This window comes from Choloepus didactylus, chromosome 18 (genome assembly GCF_015220235.1).
Source record: "Choloepus didactylus isolate mChoDid1 chromosome 18, mChoDid1.pri, whole genome shotgun sequence".
NCBI classification, from domain to species: Eukaryota; Metazoa; Chordata; class Mammalia; order Pilosa; family Megalonychidae; genus Choloepus; species Choloepus didactylus.
Genome location: NC_051324.1, coordinates 41,320,900 through 41,342,203, shown reverse-complemented (window position 1 = coordinate 41,342,203; position 21,304 = coordinate 41,320,900).

Genomic DNA, 21,304 nt, shown 5'->3' with positions numbered 1-21,304 from the left:
ATCATCATATGAAAATACCAATCAATACCTGAACTTCAGGCTAATGTAGAAAGCTTTTTTGAGAAGTGTGAAAGGTACCTTTTGTTTGGAAATACCTCTTTAATGTGGAAATGTTTTAAAATTTCTCTTTAGGGAATGAAAGAGAAGAAAGAGAATGAAAAGAAGAAACATACATAAGGAGGAATTTTCTTCTCTCATCAGAGGTATGAACTGATGGCAAATCTAATAGCTCCATGGCCCCTCACAATACTATATACACATAATGGGAGCTCAATAAAGGTAAAATAAATGCATGAGTAAACCAATGCAGTTTGTAAGTAAAATAACAGGAATTAATAGCTTCTCTTTTTGGGAAGTGAAATACCTCATTAGCAAGTGAGGTGTGAGAATCCACCTTAATTACATTGTGTGTGTTCGTTTGTTCATGTGTGCGTGTGGATAGATGATGATGATGATCAGTAGAGATAGAGATATAATTTAAATAATACGTTCTAGCATACAGACTAAGATAAAGACAGTCATGATTACCTGCAATTCCACCACTCAAAAAGAGAGGCTTGTTAGCATTTTGGTGTGCAGTACTGCCTTCCATCTCTGTCATACACACACACACACACACACACACAAACATACATACACACACCAAATGAGAGAGTGAGCTCATACATACATTCACAGAAAATATTCTTTTCCACTGTAGAAATCAAACTGCACATAGAGTTTTGTATTCTGCTTTTTATACTCAACATTCTGGCAGGTAGTTTCTAAAGTAGATAAAAATATTCATAAACAATTTTAATGACTGCATGGGATAACAAATAGATGTATCATAGTCCATTAAATCATTCTATTCTCTTCTGTTGTTGGGAAATGAAATATTTCTAATTTTTCATAATGATTATTAAAAATGTTGTGAACAGAGGCAGAGCAAGATAGCGGAGTGGTGAGGTGTATGTTTCAGTTACTCCTCCAGGGCAGTAGGTAGAAAGCCAAGAACTGCGTGCACCAGACACTGGAGAGCAATTTGACTTTGGGTATACTTCATACAACACTCATGAACACGTGGAACAGCTGAGATCAGCGAAATCTGTAAGTTCTCACAGCCAGGGGACCCGCGCCCCTCCCTGCCAGGATCAGTCCCCTGGGAGGAGGGGCCATCAGTGCTGGGAACAAGGAGGGAGAAATGCAGTTGTGGCTCTTACTGAAATCTCAGACAGCTGATCCAAACTCCAAACATAGATAGACTGAGACCAGGCACTGGAGAATCTGGGAGCAGTCAGCCCAGAGGAGAAGAGATAGGGCTAGCAAAAACAGCAAGGAAAACCCAAAAATAAAAGCGGAAACTTTTTGGAGTTCTGGTGAACGTTGAACAGGGAAAGGCAGGGCTCAAGCAGAGTCAGGCTCATATGCAAATCTGGAAGGCTAGTTTCCTTGTCTGAAGAGCCTATTTCTCTGCTTTCCTGATTGTTCCTTAATGGCTCCAATCTCCTTGTCTCTCAGCATTTCAATAGCCCATTAGATCTACAAGGAGGGCCCTTTTTTCTTTTTTTTATCTTTTTCTCTTTTTCTAAAACAATTACTCTAAGAAGCCCATTACAGAAAGCTTGAAAGACTTGCAATTTGGGCCCAGAGAAGAGCAGAGCTAAGAGAGCTCTGAGACACAAGGCAATAAGTCCAGTGGCTGAGAAAATTCGCTGAACATCACAACTTCCCAAGAAAAGGGGGGGAGGTACCCTTACAGCCATCTTCCCAATGGGCAGGGAACACTACTGCACGGCCCCAATGCCACAGCCCAGAGCTGCCCCAAACAACCCAGTGTGATGGGAAGTGTTTCCAACAACACATACACACACATGACAATATCCGGTGTGGACAATAGCCTTTACCGCACCCTCAGTTAATTGTCCCAGAGCTGGGAAGGCAGAGTTGTGTGAAAATGGGGAAATTAACACATCCCATTCAGCCATCCTTTCAGCAGACTGGGAACGCCCCTACACAGCCCTGCAGCCCAGAACCTCCCTTGGGGGATGGCGCTCACCTGTGACATAGCACAGTCATCCCTCAGCAGAGGACCTAGGAGTGCATGACTTGGAAGAGGGACGCACTCGCAAGTCCCAGAGACCATACGCTAATACCAAGGACTTGTGGGTCAGCGGCAGGGACAAACTGTGGCAACACTGAACTGAAGGATTAGACTATTGCAACAGCTTTAAATCTCCAGGAATACCTGGGAGATTTAATTATTAAAGCTGCCCCCCCTCCCTAACCACTCAGACACACACCCCATATGCAGGGCAGGCAACACCAACTACACACGCAAGCTTGGTGCACCAGTTGGACCCCACAAGACTCACACCCCCACTCACCACAAAGACAAAGTAGGGGAGAACTGGCTTGATGAGAATAGGTGGCTCGTGGACGCCACCTGCTGGTTAGTTAGAGAAAGTATACTCCACAAAGCTGTAGATCTGACAAATTAGAGATAAGGGTTGAATAGGTCTGCATATCCTAAAAGAACCCTATCAAGTTAAGCAAATGCCAAGAGGCCAAAAACAACAGAAAATTTTAAAGCATATGAAAAAAACAGATGATATGGATAACCCAAGCCCAAACACCCAAATTAAAAGATCAGAGTACTTGGAGCAATTAATCAGAGAACTAAAGATGAACAATGACAGCATGGAACAGGATATAAAGGACATAAAGAGACACTAGAAGAGCATAAAGAATAAATTGCAAGAGTAAATAAAAAAATAGACAATCTTATGAAAATAAAAGAAACTGTTGACCAAATTAAAAAGATTCTGGATACTCATAGTACAAGACTAGAGGAAGCTGAACAGCAAATCAGTGACCTAGAGGATGACAGAATGGAAAATGAAAGAACAAAAGAAAAAAATGGGGAAAAAAATCAAAAAAATCTATATGGACCTCAGGGATATGATAGATAATATAAACCATCCAAATATAAGACTCATTGATGTTCCAGAAGGGGAAGAGAAGGGTAAAGGCCTAGGAAGAGTATTCAAAGAAATTGTTGGGGAAAACTTCCCAAACCTTCTACACAACATAAATACACAAATCATAAATGCCCAGCAAACTCCAAATAGAATAAATCCAAATAAACCCACTCCAAGACATATTCTGATCAGACTGTCAAATATGGAAGAGAAGGAGCAAGTTCTGAAAGCAGCAAGAGAAAAGGAATTCACCACATACAAAGGAAACAGCATAAGACTAAGTAGTGACTACTCAGCAGCCACCATGGAGGCGAGAAGGCAGTGGCATGACATATTTAAAATTTTGAGAGAGAAAAATTGCCAAATAAAAATTCTTTATCCAGCAAAGCTCTCCTTCAAATTTGAGGGAGAGCTTAAATTTTTCACAGACAAACAAATACTGAGAAAATTTGCTAACCAGAGACCTGCCCTCCTTGAGATACTAAAGGGAGCCCTACCAACAGAAAAACAAATAAAGGAGAGAGAGAGGTGGAGAAAAGTTCAGTACTAAAGAGATTCAGTATGGGTACGTTAAAGGACATTGAGAGGGAGAGGGAAAAAATACATCTGAGAAACATAAAACAAAGGATAAGATGGCTGATTGAAGAAGTGCCTTCATAGTAAAAACATTGAACGTAAATGGATTACACTCCCCAATCAAAAGATATAGATTGGCAGAATGGATCAAAAAATCTGAGCCATCAATATGTTGCATACAAGAGACTCATCTTAGACACAGGGACACAAAGAAATTGAAAGTGAAAGGATGGAAAAAAATGTTGCATGCAAGTTACAGCCAAAAGAAAGCAGGAGTAGCCATATTAATCTCAGATAAAATAGACTTTAAATGCAAGGATGTTATGAGAGACAAAGAAGGCCACTACATACTAATAAAAGGGGCAATTCAACAAGAAGAAATAACAATCATAAATGTTATGCACCCAATCAAGGTGCCACAAAATACATGAGACAAACACTGGCAAAACTAAAGGAAGCAATTGATGTTTCCACAATAATTGTAGGAGACTTCAATACATCACTCTCTCCTATAGATAAATCAACCAGACAGAAGACCAATAAGGAAACTGAAAACCTAAACAATCTGATACGTGAATTGGATTTAACAGGCATATATAGAACATTACATCCCAAATCACCAGGAAACACATTCTTCTCTAGTGCTCACAGAAGTTTCTCCAGAATAGATCACAAGCTGGGACATAAAACAAGCCTCAATAAATTAAAAAAAAAAAAAAAAATGAAATTATTCAAAGCACATTCTCTGACCACAATGGAATACAGTTAGAAGTCAATAACCATCAGAGACTTAGAAAATTCACAAATACCTGGAGGCTAAACAACACACTCCTAAACAATCAGTGGGTTAAAGAAGAAATAGCAAGATAAATTGCTGAATATATAGAGATGAATGAAAATAAGAACACAACATACCAAAACCTATGGGTTGTAGGAGAAGCAGTACTGAGGTGGGAAATTTATAGCTCTAAACACATATACTAAAAAGGAAGAAAGAGCCAAAATCAAAGAACTAATGGATCAACAGAAGAAGCTAGAAAATGAAGAGCAAACAAATCCTAAACCAAGTAGACAAAAAGAAATAACAAGGATTACAACAGAAATAAATGACACAGAGAACAAAAAAAAAAAACAATAGAGTGGAAAAATAACACCAAAAGTTGGTTCTTTGAGAAGATCAACAAGATTGACAAGTCCTAGCTAGACTGACAAAATCAAAAAGAGAGAAGACCCATGTGCCGGTTTGAATGTATTGTGTCCCCCAAATGCCATTATCTTTGTAGTTTTGTGGGGCAGAAATTTTGGTGCTGGTTAGATTTGCTTGGAATGTGCCCCACCCAGCTGTGGGTGATAATTCTGATGAGATGTTCCCATGGAGGTGTGGCCCCGCCCATTCGGGGTGGGCCTTGATCAGTGGAGCTATATAAATGAGCTGATTCAGGGGGAGGGAACTGAGTGCAGCTGTGAGTGATGTTTTGAGGACGAGCAAGCTTGCTAGAGAGGAACATCCTAGGAGAAAGCCGTTTTGAGGCTGGAGCTTTGGAGCAGATGCCAGCTGCCTTCCTAGCTAGCAGAGGTTTTCCAGATGCCATTGGCCATCCTCCAGTGAAGGTGCCCGGTTGCTGGTGTGTTACCTTGGATTTTTTGTGGCCTTAAGACTGTAACTGTGTAGCGAAATAAAACCCCATTTTATGAAAGTCTATCCATCTCTGGTGTTTTGCATTCTGCAGCATTCAGCAGACTACAACGACTCATATAAACAAAATAATGAATGAGAAAGGTGACATTACTGAAGATCCCGAAGAAATTTAAAAAAATTATAAGAGGATACTATGAACAACTGTATGCCAACAAACTGGATAATGTAGAGAAAATGGACAATTTCCTAGAAACATATGAAGAACCTAGACTGACCAGAGAAGAAATAGAAGACCTCAATCAACCCATCACAAGCAAAGAGATCCAATCAGTCATCAAAAACTTCCCACTAATAAATGCCCAGGGCCAGATGGCTTCACAGGGGAATTCTACCAAACTTTTCAAAAACAACTGACACCAATCTTACTTAAACTCTTTCAAAACATCAAAGAAAATGGAACACTACCTAACTCCTTTTATGAAGCTAACATCAATCTAATACCAATACCCGGCAAAGATGCTACAAAAAAGGAAAACTATCGGCCAATCTCCCTAATGAATATAGATGCAAAAATTCCCAACAAAATACTTGCAAATTGAATCCAAAGACACATTAAAAAAATCATACACCATGACCAAGTGGGGTTCATTCCAGGCATGCAAGGATGGTTCAACATAAGAAAATCAATCAATGTATTACAACACATTAACAAATCAAAAGAGAAAAATCAAATAATCATCTCAATAGGTGCTGAAAAAGCATTCAACAAAATCTAACATCCCTTTTTGATAGAAACACTTCAAAAGGTAGGAATTGAAGGAAACTTCCTCAATATGACAAACAGCATATATGAAAAACCCACAGCCAGCATAGTACTCAATGGTGAGAGACTGAAAGCCTTCCCTCTAAGATCAGGAAGGAGACAAGGAAGCCCGCTGTCACCACTATTATTCAGCATTGGGCGGAAGTGCTAGCCAGAGCAGTCTGGCAAGACAAAGAAATAAAAGGCATGAAAATTGGAAAGGAAAAAGTAAAACTGTCATTGTTTGCAGATGATATGATCTTATATCTGGAAAACCCTGAGAAATCAACGATACAGCTACTAGAGCTAATAAACAAATTTAGCAAAGTAGCAGGATATAAGATTAATGCACATAAGATAGGAATGTTTCTATATGCTACAAATGAACAAATTGAAGAGACACTCAAGAAAAAGATACCATTTTCAATAGCAACTAAAAAAATCAAGTACCTAGGAATAAACTTAAACAAAGATGTAAAAGACCTATACAAAGAAAACTACATAACTCTACTAAAAGAAATAGAAGGGGACCTTAAAAAGATGGAAAAATATTCCGTGTTCATGAATAGGAAGGCTAAATGTCATTAAGATGTCAATTCTACCCAAACTCATCTACAGATTCAATGCAATCCCAATCAAAAAAACAACCTACTTTGCAGACTTGGAAAAGCTAGTAATCAAATTTATTTGGAAAGGGAAGATGCCTTGAATTGCTAAAGACACTCTAAAAAAGAAAAATGAAGTGGGAGGACTTACACTTCCTGACTTTGAAGCTTGTTATAAAGCCACAGTAGTCAAAACAGCATGGTACTGGCACAAAGATAGACATATTGATCAATGGAATCTAATTGAGAATTCAGAGATAGACCCCCAGATCTACGGCTGACTAATCTCTGATAAGGCCCCCAAAGTCACTGAACTGGGACATAACAGTCTTTTCAACGAATGGGGCTGGAGGAGTTGGAGATCCATATCCAAAAGAATGAAAGAGGACCCCTACCTTATACCCTACAAAAAAATTAACTCAAAGTGGATCAAACATCTCAAAATAAAAGGCAGTACCATAAAACTTCTAGAAGATAATATAGGGAAACATTGTCAAGACCTTGTATTAGGTGGCCACTTCCTAGTCTTTACACCCAAACACAAACAAAAGAAACAATAGATAAATGGTAACTCCTCAAGCTTAGAAGTTTCTGTATCTCAAAGAAATTTGTCAAAAAGGTGAAGAGGCAGCCAACTCAACGGGAAAAAATTTTTGGAAACCATGTATCTGACAAAAGACTGATATCTTGCATATATAAAGAAATCCTACAACTCAATGACAATAGTACAAACAGCCCAATTATAAAATGGGCAGAAGATATAAAAAGACAATTCTCTGAAGAAGAAATACAAATGGCCAAGAAACACATGAAAAAATGTTCAGCTTCACTAGCTATTAGAGAGATGCAAATTAAGACCACAAGATACCATCTCACACCAATTAGAATGGCTGCCATTAAACAAACAGGAAACTACAAATGCTGGAGAGGATGTGGAGAAATCGGAACTCTTATTCATTGTTGGAGGGACTGTATAATGTTCAGCCACTCTGGAATCAGTCTGGATATAGAGTTGCCCTTCGATCCAGTGATTGCACTTCTTGGTATATACCTAGAAGATCTGAAAGCAGTGACACAAACAGATATCTGCACGCCAATGTTCATAGCAGCATTACTCACAGTTGCCAAGAGATGGAAACAACCCAAATGTCCTTCAGCAGATGAGTGGATAAATAAAATGTGGTATGTACACACGATGGAATACTACACGGCAGTAAGAAGGAACGATCTCGTGAAACATATGACAACATGGATGAACCTTGAAGACATAATGCTGAGCGAAATAAGCCAGGCACAAAAAGAGAAATATTATATGCTACCACTAATGTAAACATTGAAAAATGTAAAACAAATGGTTTATAATGTAGAATGAGGGGAACTAGCAATAGAAAGCAATTAAAGAAGGGGAAATAATAACCCAATAAGAACAGATAAGCTATTGTGGATAAATTTAACATTCTGGGAATGCCCAGGAATGACTATGGTCTGTTAATTTCTGATGAGTATGGTAGGAACAAGTTCACAGAAATGTTGCTATATTAGGTTATTTTCTTGGGGTAGAGTAGGAACATGTTGGAAGTAAAGCAGTTATCTTAGGTTAGCTGTCTTTTTCTTAGTCCCTTGTTATAGTTTGTTTGAAATGTTTTTTTTATTGTATGCTTTTTTAATTTTTTTTATATAGTTGATTCAAAAAAAAGAGTTGATTAAAAAAAAAAAAATGAAAAAATATGCAGAGCCCCCTTGAGGAGCTGGTGGAGAATGCAAGGGTATTGGGCTTCCCCACCTTGATGGTTGCTGATGTGCTCACAGACATAGAGGACTGGTGGTTGGATGGGCTGAGCCCTCTACCACAGGACTTGCCCTTGGGAAAATTGTTGCTACAAAGGAGAGGCTAGGCTTCCCTATAATTGTGCCTGAGAGCCTCCTCCTGAATGCGTCTTTGTTTCTCAGATGTGGCCCTCTCTCTCTAGCTAAGCCAACTTGGCCAGTGAAATCACTGCCCTCCCCCTACATTGGATCTGACACCCAGGGGAGTGAATCTCCCTGGCAACGTGGACTATGATTCCCAAAGAGGAATCTAGACTTGGCATTGTGGGATGGAGAACATCTTCTTGACCAAAAGGGGGATGTGAAAGGAAATGAAATGAAATAAGCTTCAGTGGCAGAGAGATTCCAAAAGGAGCCGGGAGGTCACTCTGGTGGGCACTCTTACACACAATATAGATAACCCTTTTTTAGGTTCTAAAGAATTGGAATAGCTAGCAGTAAATACCTGATTGTTGTCAAACTACAACCCAGAACCCATGAATCTTGAAGACAATTGTATAAAAATGTAGCTTATGAGGGGTGACAATGGGATTGGGAAAGCCATAAGGACCACACTCCCCTTTGTCCAGTTTATGGATGGATGAGTAGAAAAATGGGGGAAGGAAAAAGAACAAAAATAAACAAACAAACAAACAAAAGACACCCAGTGTTCTTTTTCACTTTGGTTGTTCTTTTTCACTTTGGTTTTTATTTTTATTATTTTTGTGTGTGTGGTAATGAAAATGTCAAAAATTAATTTTGGTGATGAATGCACAACTATATAATGGTACTGTAAACAATTGAATGTATGCTTTGTTTTGTATGACTGCATGGTATGTGAATATATCTCAATAAAATTTTAAAAAAATTTAAAAAAATGTTGTGAACAACTTCCTTCTACCTAAACCATGGATTGTATTTGTTATTATTTCTTAAGATAGATTTCTGGAATTAATTACTGTAGAAAATAATTTAAAGTATTTTTTAAATGTATATATATATAATGCATGCTGTGGTAGGCAGAATTCTGACCCCAAAGATGCCCATGTCCTTATCCCCCAAACTTGTGAATATGTTCCTCTACACAGTAAAAACGACTTTGCAGATGTGAATGAACTAAGGACATTGAGACGGGAGATTATCCTGGATTATCCAGGTGGACCTAGTCTAACCACACGGGTCTTTAAAAGCAGAGAATCTTTCCAGGCTGAGGTCAGATGGAGATATGACAAGGGAAAAAGGGTTTGAAAGATGGCTTTGAAGATGGAGGAAGGAGTCACAAGCCAAACTATGTGGGTGGCCTCTAGAATGCTGGAAAAAGAAAAAAAAGAAAAGGTTCTTCTGTAGAGCCTCTGGAAAGGAATGCAACCCTGTGATTTTAGCCCAGTGAGACCCATGCTGGACTTCGAGCCAACAGAACTTTAAGATAACAACTTTGTATTCATTTAAACCACTGACTTTGTAATATGTTACAGTAGGAATAAAAAACCAATACACGTGTTTTACAGAGCATTTGGAATACAGAGTAAGGCAAAAAGAAGAAAGTCGTCTATGACACTAACATAAGAAATTTGTTTTAAAATTATTAAAATGTTAATACATTTTGCTAAAGCCTTTTCCAATGATTTTGTATACATAGATGTACATACTTTTAAAAATTTGGGGTACACTGAATTATCTACCTCTCTCTTACTATTATAATTGTTGAAAATACTTTCTTAAAAACTCATCTAAAACATTATTTGAAGGTAACAAAACCCTGATTTTCCATTGGGTAATCACTCCTCCTACACCCTAGGTACCTGTGGTTTTGGTGAGGTTGACCCTTAACTTTACCAGTGCCAGTGAGAGTATGGCACTTCCGTATTCACCACCACTCCCACCCACCCAGGGATTGGTTCAGGGATGGGTCCTGTGTCTCAAGCTATGCCAATGAAAATTAGCCTCAGGGTTTTTCTGAACTTGTAGTTGGGGCCATCTACATAATTTGCAGGGCGTAGTGCAAAGTTAAATGTGGGGGAAGATCTAAGATGGCAGTATAGAGAGGAATGGAAGCTAAGTAGTCCTCTTGGAACAACTTAAAAAAAAAACGGAAACAACTAGTAAATGATCCAGAATAACTGCAGGGGGACAAACGTGACCATCCATTCATCATATACCAACCTGAATTGGGAGGAATGCCCAAGATCACAGGACAAAATCTGTAAGTAACAACTGCGGCTCCAAATCGGGAGACCCCTCCCCCACAGCCTGAGCTACAAACCCTCGTGGTGCCAGAAAGAAGCTTTCTCCCAGCGAGCGGATATAGCTCAGGTGAGCTCCAACTGGGGTTTTAGTTAATGAGTGTGAACTGCTCACTATGAGGTACGAATCCCCAACAAGCAGACAGAGGCTTTGGGTGATGACTGACCTTGGAGAGCCAGAGGTTGCCTCAGACTAGCTCTGAAGGGGACTCTGCTGCTTTCTTGGCTCAGTGGAGAAAGCCTCAGCCATTTTCAGTTCCCAGTTCTGTGACTCAGACAAGGGTATAGCACAGGCAGAGAGAGACCATTGAAATGCTAATGACCTCTGTGTAGGGGGTCTATCTTCTCTAAGAGGAAAGGGGTGGGGCCCAGCTCTACTACCTGCCTTTCTCATTCAGAACTTGGGGAAAAAGAGCCACACCTCCTTACACCAGTCAAGAATTATAGGCTAACAGGCACCACCTGCTGGGCAGAAAAGCACAGTGACCAGAGGCATCAGAGGGTGTACCAATTTTCTAAGACACACCCTCAGGGAAGCTGGATACTGAATATTTCTTCCTTCTGGGACCTGAGCCCATTCTGGTCTGAGGAGGCCTGATTGGGGTAACCAAGGAAACCATGCATAGACAACAGAAAACTACAACCTACACCAAGAAAAATGAGGTTATGGCCCTGTCAGGGGAACAACTTGTGCGGGTGTCTGAGCTTGTACCTCGGCTTGCCAGGCCTGGGCCAGGGGACCTGATCACCCCCTGGGGAGGGTAGTAGGTACGGGCGTGAGTGCCCTCTGCAGCCCCCCCGAGCCTGGAGAGCGAGGTCAAGGCAGCTCCCTTTTCCTCACCCAAAATGCCACTGGCAGGAGAGGCTTGCCGGAGGAAACCGCCTTTCTCCCAACTGCCCTTTCCCCGCTTCCTTATCTTACCCACTCACTCCCTGGTGCCAAGGCCACTCCTGCCACCGCCAGCGCGCATGCCCGTGGCCAGAACAACCCCCGCCCCGCTGCAACGGTTCCGGCGTTCTCTCAGAACCAATCCTAGCCCCTATCCCTTCAATATTGCCATTTAAGGCTACTTCACCTCTTTTCCAGCCCTGCCCTTCTTACCAGCCTATATAACCTGTAATCACCCCTGAATAAATCTCTTTGGCGCATACTCCTACTGGATGAAGAGTGTCTTGTCCCTATCGCCGCCCTCCTTGCACGCCTCTCGCCGAGGACCCTGGCCACGTCCTCCGCCTCGCCCTCGCCTCCGGGAAAGAGCCCCCGCCGCCGGTACCCCTTGAGCAGCCCCCAGAGCTGAGGGCTCGGCTACCGGCCGCCTCTCCCCCTAGAAGTAGTAACCGCGACCGCAACTGGTGCCCCGTGTGAGGAAACGTCTCCACACAACAGTCCAGCAGGTCGATCGCTCGCCCGGACGCCTCTCCAGCTTCCCGTTTCCTCGCCTGCAAGGTAGGGCCGCCTCTCCTTCGCCGCTTCTGGAGCCGTGGGAGGTTCCCTGCTCCGAAGCCGCTCCTCCCTTCCCCTACGCTCTCTTCGTCCTTATGTATGCGCACTTCTATGACCCCCGTTCCTCCTAACACTCTCCCTCTTTCCCTCCATTACTTTGCTGTAGTTCTTTGTATTTTTATTTCCTCATTTGGTGCCGTGTGCCTCTTTGCAACCGCCCCCCCTAACTGCTCCCGTTGCCAAAGGGCACTGCTTTCTGCTCTCGCCGTCTCCTTCGGCCTTGCGGCCACAGCTTATCTCATTCTCTCTGCTCGGTAAACAACTCCTCCTCCTCCTCCCTGCCAGCCGGCCGGCCCGGCTCGGGAGTAATCCCCCCTCCTCCCCCCTCAGCTATGGGTAATCGTATATCTACATGTCAGGCACCTCAAGTTCGTGCTCTAGCGGGTCTCCTAGACACGCATCGCTGTAAAGTGTCTGTCCGGCAGCTGCAAGTATACTGGGACCTCCTGCTGCCCTTTAACCCATGGCTCACCACTTGCCATCTTTGGGACCCTGTTACTTATAATCGTCTTATTGATCAAGTCACTAATGCCATGGAACATGAGAGCAAGCGCTTCCCTCCCGGCTTGCTCCCCACCTTGATAACCATCCGCTCCTGCCTTCAAGGCTCCCTCCCCCCGATCGAGGCCTCGTTAAATCCAAGGAGGCCCTATCAACCCAGCCAACAGATTCAGATAGCGATACTAATTCAAATCATGACTCGGACATGGAGTCCTTAGTCGAGCAGATTAACAACGCGCTCGAGGTGACTCCCAAAAAGCAAAATAACACTGCGCCTCGCCAAGATGGCGAACTTCCTCCTTCTTCTTCCATCGAGGGGAGGAAATGCTCCGGCGATGACATCAGCCCTAAGCTGGGCCGGAAACCGCATATGCTTTACCCCGCCCTTTCACAGGGCGGAGCTAGTCCGCCATCTTATGCCTTGGGCCCCACCCTTTCACAGGGCGGGGCTGATCCACCATCTTGTGTCTTAGCCACGCCCACCGCGCCGCCATCTTGCGACGCTTGGGGCCTCCCACTCCCACCTCCCCCTTCGGCGAGCTCCCCCTCGGAGCCGCTACCGGCAGCTGCCGCCGCTCCTTCCACCCTACCGGCTAACAACCCCTGGCTGCCTTCTACACCTCAAGGCAACCCTTGGGGCAACGCTCCCCCTACCCTCACTCCCGCGCCAAGTCCTCTGCAAGCGCGTCCTCCTTTCTCTCGTGCTTTTCGCTGCTTTCCTCTTAACCTTGCCCCCACCCCACAGAAACCGTATGACTGGTATCCCATTGACTCAGATACTATCAAGCAGCTTCGCAGGGCCGTCAGGGAGGACGGGTTAGGTAGCCCATACGCTTCCCAAATACTGCAGGATCTCGGCATGGACTATTGCATCCCCCAAGACTGGGCCTCGCTTGCCCGTTCCATTCTTAACCCCGGTCAGTTTGTTGACTGGCGTGCTCACTTCCAGGCAGAAGCAGCTCAACAAAGTGAGCAAGACGCAGCCCTTGGAGTCTATCATCCCCCTGAAGCCTATTTGGGCACTGGAGCATTTCTAAGTGCGTCTGCTTATATTAATGCACCTGCCACCTTTTGGCCTATCCTTTGGGGAATCGCCTTACGAGCATTTGCCAACTGCTCTGCCTGTCGGCCTAATAAATTCACCAAGCTCTTCCAGGAGCCGAGTAAGCCTTTCGCCACCTTTGTCTCCAGAGTCGAAGAAACCTGCGCTCGAAAGGTAAGTGATCCCCAGGCCCAATATTACATGTGCCCATCCTCAAATCCTGAAAAATCGTACTGTAATTCCCCCAACGAGTACTACTGTGCATACTGGGGGTGTAAAACACTAATCACTAATTGGAAGCCTCCTGTTCCTGATCTTTACCTTACCTTAAAGTGGGCCCCTACAGGGTGCAAACTCCCTACTGTTAACTGGCTCGGCCAAGAAAGTAAGGGATCCTGCATACATCTTAATCTTACAGTGCAGCTCCCCACTGATCCCTCCTGGTTACTCGGTCAAACTTGAGGCTTCAGAATCTATGAAAAAGGAACCGACCGAGAATCACTTATTCTAATAAAAAAGGAGGCTGTAAGCCAACCATACCAAAATACTGCTTTAAAAACACCCTCTGGCATAGGTCCCAATAAGGTCATTAACCCTCTTTTTCCACAGCCCTCCAGCCGCACTTCAAGTACAAGCAGCGCATCCGAAAACTGCACCTCAGCTGCCAACAGCGCATCGCCAACCTCACCACCCCAACCTTTTCTGCCCCCTTCTCGTTATTCTTCTCCCCTCCTCAGCCTCATCCAAGCCGCCTTTGCCTCAGTAAACTCCTCCAACCCCAATTTTACCTCATCCTGCTGGCTCTGCCTCTCCACCTCTTCCTCTCTATACGAGCCCGTTGCCTCCAACCTCTCCTTTTCAGAAAGCACAGAAAACAGCCCCTTGGAATGCAATTGGAATACCTCTGCCATCCCCCTAACCTTTCATTCAGTCTCCTATACAGGAAAGTGCGTCCGCCCTCGCTCCAGTAACTCTCCCGACCTCACTGCCTGTGCCAGCTATTCATCTCCCAGCAGCTCTGCAAAATTTCTCATTCCTCATAACTCCTCCCAATGGCTCTGCTCCTCTACAGGACTTGCCCCCTGTCTCAGCACGAATGTCATCAATGAATATAAAGAAACTTGCCTCCTAATTGTCCTTATCCCTAGGGTCTTATACCACAGCGAAGAAGACTTCTTCCTCCGTCTAGAAACAACTGCAGCTTCTACCCCTCTGCAAAAGCGAGAGCCCATCACCGTCCTTACAATTGCCTCCCTCCTAGGTCTTGCCGGCACTAGCACCGGAATTGCTGCACTAGCCAGTCAAGACTCCGCCCTAACTCACCTCAGGGCGGCTGTTGATGAAGACATTCATCACTTACAAAACGCTATTCACCATCTAAAAAATTCTGTCAATTCCCTCTCTGAGGTAGTGCTCCAAAACCGCCGAAGTCTCGACCTTCTCCTCCTCAAAGAAGAAGGCCTCTGCGCCGCCCTAGGAGAAGAGTGCTGTGTATATGCCAATTCCACAGGTCTCGTCGAGGACAGCCTGAAAAGAGTCCGAGAAGGACTGGAAAAGCGTAAAAGAGATCGTGAAGCCACCAGTTATTGGTCCAGTTTTTTCACTCCCATTCTCCCATACATCCTTCCTTTTCTTGGCCCCTTATTAATAATTATTCTAGCTCTCATCTTAGGACCCTGCATCATCCGCAAAATTGTCCAGCTTGTAAGAAAACAAACGGATGCCATTTTTTCCTCGTTCGTGCAAATCCAGTATCAGCGACTCGCCACCTCTGACGCCCCCCACTCCAAGATGACAGCCAACCCTCCGCGACCTCAACGCCACCGGTCGACTCGCCAACCGCGAGGCCCTTCTCAATCACCTGAACATCGCTCTCACCTCGAGTTCCAGCTTCTCTGAACCCCTGAACTTTAAACCCCTCACCTTCACCCAGCCCGCTGCAGCGAAGCCATTGTCAAGCGCCCAGGCACCACACCAACACTGAGCTCCAGCCTCGCTGAGCCACCGTCAACCCCTTTTTCCCTTCCCTGACCTCCCCCTTCCCTCACCCGTAGTGGGCCTCTCTGGTAAAGCCTCTTCCTCTAATTAGAAAAGAAAGGGGAATTGCGGGTGTCTGAGCTTGTACCTCGGCTTGCCAGGCCTGGGCCAGGGGACCTGATCACCCCCTGGGGAGGGTAGTAGGTACGGGCGTGAGTGCCCTCTGCAGCCCCCCCGAGCCTGGAGAGCGAGGTCAAGGCAGCTCCCTTTTCCTCACCCAAAATGCCACTGGCAGGAGAGGCTTGCCGGAGGAAACCGCCTTTCTCCCAACTGCCCTTTCCCCGCTTCCTTATCTTACCCACTCACTCCCTGGTGCCAAGGCCACTCCTGCCACCGCCAGCGCGCATGCCCGTGGCCAGAACAACCCCCGCCCCGCTGCAACGGTTCCGGCGTTCTCTCAGAACCAATCCTAGCCCCTATCCCTTCAATATTGCCATTTAAGGCTACTTCACCTCTTTTCCAGCCCTGCCCTTCTTACCAGCCTATATAACCTGTAATCACCCCTGAATAAATCTCTTTGGCGCATACTCCTACTGGATGAAGAGTGTCTTGTCCCTATCGCCGCCCTCCTTGCACGCCTCTCGCCGAGGACCCTGGCCACGTCCTCCGCCTCGCCCTCGCCTCCGGGAAAGAGCCCCCGCCGCCGGTACCCCTTGAGCAGCCCCCAGAGCTGAGGGCTCGGCTACCGGCCGCCTCTCCCCCTAGAAGTAGTAACCGCGACCGCAAACTTGCACTTCAACTGTGATGCAGGAATTGAAACAACTAATAATAAGTCAATTCAAAAAGTTTAGGGAAGATATGATGAAAGAGATGAACCGTATAATGAAAACACAGGACGTACATAAGGTAGAAATTGAAAGTTCAAAAAACCAACTGGCAGAATCTATGGAAATGAAAGGCACAACACAAGAGATGAAAGACACACTGGAAACATACAACAGCAGGTCTCAAGAGGTGGAAGAAAACACTCAGGAACTGGAGAACAAGGCACCTGAAAGCCTACACACAAAAGAAAAGATAGAGAAAAGAATGCAAAAATACAAGCAATATGTCCGGGAACTTAAAGACAAAATGAAAAGCAAGAATTTATGTGTCATTGGTGTCCCGGAAGGAGAAGAGAAGAGAAAAGGGGCAGAAACAATAATAGAGGAAATAATCAATGAAACTTCCCATCTCTTCTGAAAGACATAAAATTATGGATCCAAGAAGCATAGCATACCCCAAACAGAATAGATCTGAATAGGGCTACACCAAGACACTTAATAATAAGATTATCAAACATCAAAGATAAAGAGAGAATCCTGAAAGCAGCAAGAGAGAAGCAATCTACCACATACAGAGGAAGCTTGATAAGACTATGTGGGGATTTCTTAATAGAAACCATGGAGGCAAGAAGGAAGTGGGGTGATATATTTAAGATACTGAAAGAGAAAAACCACCAGCCAAGAATCCTATATCTGGCAAAACTATCCTTCAGATATGAGGGAAAGCTTAAAATATTCTCTGACAAATAGACAATGACAGAGTTTGTGAACAAGATATCTGCTCTACAGGAAACACTAACAGAAGCACTGCAAACAGAAAGGAAAAGATAGGAGTGAGAGGTTTGGAAAACAATCCTGGGAGATAGTAGCACAGCAATGTAAGTACACTGAACAAAGATGACTGTGAATATGGTTGAAAGAGGAAGGCTGGGACCATGTGGGACACCAGAACAAAAGACAAACAATAAAGACTGGGACTGTGTAACTCAGGGAAACCTAGGGTGCTCAACGATTGTAATGAAAGGTACAAATATGTTTTTACATGTGGTAGAACAAATGAATGTCAACATTGCAAGCTGTTAAAAATAGAGTGGGATTGGGGGGAGGAAATACAATCAATGCAAACTAGAGGCTAGAATTAACAGAAACATTGTATTATGCTTCCTTTAACGTAACAAAAGCAATATACCAAAGCTAAATGCATATGGGGGTGGTGGGGAATAGGGGAAGGGTATGGGACTCCTGGCATTGGTGATGTTCTCTGACTCTTTATTCTGCTTTAGGTTAATGCTATCTTTCCTTTTGTAACCTTCTAGCTATCAAGTTTTTTTTGTTTGTTTTTCTCTCTTTCTCTTGCCTTTTTCTTTTGCCTCTCTGCCTTCTTTGACTCTTTCTCCATCTTTGTGAAAGAAATGTCCTTATATAGAGAGTGGCAATGGTGCTCAGTACATAAATACATGACTCTACATGGAACCAACCATTGTTTACTTAGGACAGAATGTATAGTGTTTGAACAAAACCACCTTAAAAGAAATGAGTTGATGAAGAAAGCTTGGGGGCACTATATTGAGTGAAATAAGACAGACACATAAAGGCAAATATTGCAGGGTCTCACTGATATGAACTAATTATAATATGTAAACTCATAGACATGAAATATAAGTTACCAGGATATAGAATGAGGCTAAAGAATGGGGAGCGGATGCTTATTATGAGCAGAATGTTCAACTGGGGTGAACGTAAATATTTGGAAATGGACAGGGGTGATGGTAGCATGTAATGAGAATAACTAACAGTGCTGAAAGGTGTATGAAGGTGGTGGAGAGGGAGAGGGGAAGCTCAGAGTCATGCATGTCACCAGAAGGAAAGTTGGAGGTTAAAAGATGGGAATGTATAAAACAGTGAATCTTGTGGTGGACAATGTCCATGATTAACCACACAAATATTAGAAATCTCTCTCATGAACTAGAACGAATGTATGACACTGTAACTATAAGTTAATAATAGACAGGCATATAGGGAAAAAATATATACCTATTGCAAACTATATACTACAGGTAGTAGTATTTTTTTTTTGCATTTCTTTTTTTTTTAATTCATTTTATTGAGATATATTCACATACCATGCAGGCATACAAAACAAATCATACATTCAGTTGTTCACAATATACAGTTAGTAGTATTTTAACATTCTTTCATCAACAATAACAAATGTACTATACCAAAACTATGACTCAATAATGGGGGGAGGGGGATGTGGTTAGGGGTATGGGAGGATCTGAGTTTCCTTTTTTTTGTCTTTATTTCTTTTCTGGAGTAGTGAAAATGTTTTAAAATTGGAAAAAAAAAAAACAATTGTGTTGATGGATGCACAGCTGTATGGTGGTGCCGTGGGCAACTGATTGTACACTTTGGATCTTTGGATAGCTGTATGGTATCTGAACAATCTCAATAAAATATATATATATAAATAAAAAAAACATTATTTGAATAACTGTCCAATAATCTATAATGTGTATGCCCTAAAATTGATATTATACATTTTGAGTATTTTCAGATTGTTGCTATTTAATTCTTATTTTCTGTTTTCTTGCTAGGATTTTTTACCCAGCATTTTATTTTGAATTTTCCATATATATAGAAAAGTTGAGAGAATTATTCGGTGAGCAGCCATATATCCACCACCTAATTTCCAGAATTAACATTTGGCTATATTTGGTTTATCACAAATCCATCCATCCATTCTTCTGTCAAATAATTTTATGCATTTTGAAGGATATTGCAGATATAAATATATCTTGCCTCTAAACACTTCAGCATGCTTCTCATTAACTAGCTTTGAGTAAAATTTTATTAATTAACATCCACATAAAATAAACCTTTTCTGCATTATTTATTATTTCCTTTAAATAGAATATTAGAAAAAAAGAATTACTGGATCAAAATATATGAATTTTTTAGATTTTTCAAACATGTAACCAAATTGCTTTCAGAGAAGTTTTGCCAAGTTACACTTCTACCAGCAGTGCCTGGGGGTATCCATTTCACTGTATCTTTTTGGCTATTAAGAATTATCTTCTTTACAAAAACATATTGTTACTGTGGTACCAGGACAATTGAACATCATTGCTTGATTTTCATTTGTTTGATCATTGATGAATTGGATCAATTATCCATGTCATTATTTGCATTTCTTCTATGAATCATCTGATTCATGTATGCCCATCTGTAGCTGGTTGAACAGTGTCCTCCAGAAATGCATGTCCACCCGGAACTTTAGAACCTTATTTGGAAATATAATCTTATTTGGAACTTTATTTGGAAATATGATACTTGCAGATGTAATTAGCTAGGTTACAGTGAGGTCGTACTCGATGAGCAACGGGCCCTAAATCTGATGACACTAAGAGGCTCACGGGGGAGAAGGGCCTTTGAAGACAGTGGCAGAGGTTGGACCGATGCAGCCACAAGCTGAGGAATGCCTAGGATTGCCAGGGATTGCTGGGAGCCTCCTGAAGGATCCCCCTCCAGAGCCTTCAGAGAGCAGGACCTGCCAACCCCTTCAGTTTGGACTTCTCGTCTCCAGAATGACGAGAGAGTGAATTTCCATTGTTAAAGCCACCAAGTTTGTGGCACTTCATACAGCAGCCCTAAGAACGAACACACCATCCTTTCATTCAAAATTTAAGAATTTTCTTGTCAATTTGAATGAGCTATTTGTATATTAATACTATTGATCAGAAAGTACGGACTGCTTTGAGGAACTGGATGCATAAAAAGAATGTGACTTATTGGCATAATAATAAAAGAATGAGGCAGGTTTGCAAATCTTTATCTCCCAATACCAAGTACCAGTCAAAAAATAATAATAATCAACTCTTTTCTCTCAAAGATAAACAAAAACAAATCACCACCACCACAACAAAAAAAACCAGGGTCACTGATTCTTGCTGGCAAAATAATAAAACTGAATACTTCCTGTAAATTTGGACTCTCTAACAAAATCATTTTCCCTGATTTTTGCTATGCTGCTGTCTGAAGATATGTCATAAACTTTGTTAAAATGATAACTATATGAGAGGGTTGCTGGTTTTCATCATGAATAGACTAATGTAAACTTGGTAACCATGGCGATTTTGAATTTTGTTTCCTTAAAATAGCTGCTATGTTGTATGTTTCATGGGCTAGTCAATCTGAAGTTTGACCTTCTTACACTCTTTGCAAGTGGAAATTTTCTTTCTTTTTCTAAATACTTCTGTCTCTGAGCTTTTTGGACATAAATAACGATTTACCATCACAGTTCAAGTAATGATTGAGTAGCTTCTACATCAGATTAACCCTCCTGCAAATAACAATGACTGACTCTGGACTAACTTTTAACACTACTGATTGAAGGCTCAGGAAAGTAACTACAATCAGGCAGACACTGGAGGGAATTTGACCCTTGAGAAAAGATACCATATTAGGTGAGATACGAGTTTATATGTTGTCTTCCATGAGTGTACTCCGCAGCTGTAAGCAAAAAGTGGCTGAAAGATTAGAAGAAAGGCACCATTTTGATTCAGAAAAAAGGAGTTTGGAACTGCCAGAGTGATTAGAAATTAAAGAGGGGAATCACAAATGAAAAAAGAAATCCATGGACACAATTTGCATATGAATTCCCCTCAAATGTTTGAATGACCTGCTTGGCACCTGCATATGACAGTTGCCAAGGATTTCAGAGGAATAACAATAGCTGGAAATCTCAACAAGCTGAAGAAGAAAAACTGAACCTGTAGTCTTCAAAAGTAGAGTAACTTGGAAAATGCCTCAAAATTTTTCATTG